The following is a 2,144-nucleotide window of genomic DNA, read 5'->3' on the forward strand; positions in this document are numbered from 1 at the left end:
TTTTTTTTTAGGAGATAGTGGGGTGATTTTCAAAATTTAAAAAAAAAAAAAATTAATTTTTTTTTTTTTGGCGTTTTGAGGTGGTGTTGTGGTGATTCTCAAAATTTAAAAAAAAAATATTTTTTTTTTGTTTTGAGAAACTAACAAAAAGAACGCATTTTCAAGAATTTCAAAACAAAAACTCAAAATACAAAACTCAAAATGAATTCAAAACTCAAAACACAAAACTGAAACACAAAGAGAACACCCCCTAAGGTACTAAACTGTTGAAATGGATTTTGAAATATTTTCTATGTCGCCAAAGATCGATTACAGAGTTTTTAGATTCCAGATTCTTCTTCACAAGAAAAATAATCGAATTTGAATTTTGCATATTGATTGCATATACAATTTAATGAAAAGTGTAATGTAAGCATTTTTAATTTTCAGTTAACGATGAATATTTTAGAAGTTTCCAAAACAGTATTATGTAGTGTATTATAAATATAGTAGGAATGTTCTAGTCCTCGTTTGATAGCAATTTTTCATTCCAAAAAATCAAAATTTTGACCGTTATTACACTATTTCCACATTCATTTTTGACTTCTTTATTCACAGATGGGACTCATTTTTCTATATAACGATCAAAAAATAATTCTCATAATCACTATCGAATAGACCCTTAATATTTACCAGTGCTAATATTATTAAGCTTCAATGACACATCATATAAATTCATTGTTGAATAAATATATGGTGTGCCTCAATATTTGAATTAAGTTTAAACTCCATCAATAGATTTATATGATATGTCATCGGTGCTTAATATAAGATGAACACTAATTTTCATTAGATCATTCTTATATATATATTAGTATATTAAGGAATGATTTTTTATTTTTGGGTATTTATGAATTTTTTTCCCCTTGCAATACGCAACACGTTATATATATGGGTGGAAATGAGATTGGGTTCCGCGTTAGGCCGGCCCATAAAAACTTAGCCCATCGAAATCAAAGCCCGTTATAGTAGCCCAGGATCAAGTCAAGCTCTGCATCCACGGCCACAGGGCCAAACCAGGACCATGGGTCCTACAAACTCGCTAGGAGGGGTGTTATTAATTTTTCTTTTTCCCAAATTTAAGATTTTATTTTTTTATTTTTTGAAAAAATATAAGTAAAAGGTAGGGATGTCAAACGGGCCGAGTGGCTCGTCGGCTCGTGAATGGCTCGGGATCGTTAGCTGAGCAGGGGGCTCAATCTCACGAGTCGAGTCAGCTCGGTTTGTCGAGCCCACGAGTGGCTCATGAGCCGTGTGCCCACGAGCCATTTTTGACGAGAGCTCGTGGGCTCATCAAAAAATGTGCAAATTTACCAAAAAAAAATAAATTATTAAAAAAATCACGAGCTCGCGAGCGGCTCATGGGCTCTGCTTGACCCTGCGAGCTCGTGGCTCGTGGGCCAAGTAGCCAAGTCGAGCTCGTGGATTAAAGGGCCGAGCCGAGTCAAACCATTGCCATCCCTAGTCAAAGAGCTTGCTAGCTCAACCCTATGTCGGGGCATTGTCGAACCCAATCAGCCCCTCTATCAATACGAATGTTTGGAATACGCCCTTGATTAATGGGCGAAGACCTGCCCATTTTTTGAACATAGCAAGCAAAAGGTCAAGTTGCCACGACTCAATCTATTAACCTAGGGAATGATATTCGAAAAAAGATTGGTGTTGATTTTTGCTTCACACAGTCAAATCGTATCGACTAGTATTTTAAAAAACGTTGCCTAGGAGCGAAGTAGGCACAAAACATCCTATGACTCTTGTCTCACGCTGTTATTATTATTATCTTTTCCTTTTGGCACCTAGGTTCCTTTTTCACATTTTTTCTTTAATTATTAAATGATTTATAGATTGATTTAAAAAATTTTAAAAATATACCAAAATACGATTTTTTTTTAAGTCTAAACAACGCTTAGCCCAAAACTTGACCTTCACGCATTACCATGCTTTAAACTTTTTAGAACAGTGGTATCGACTAATGACACCTACAGAAATAGTGGTGTTGGTTTTCATTTTAACATTTAAGATAGCATATGCATATTTGATTACAATTTTATATTCTACTTAGGAATATGGGAAGGGATTATTGTGCTATGAAAAGTAGTTTTTAT

Source organism: Olea europaea, chromosome 17, assembly GCF_002742605.1.
Source record: "Olea europaea var. sylvestris chromosome 17, O_europaea_v1, whole genome shotgun sequence".
Classification (NCBI taxonomy): Eukaryota; Viridiplantae; Streptophyta; class Magnoliopsida; order Lamiales; family Oleaceae; genus Olea; species Olea europaea.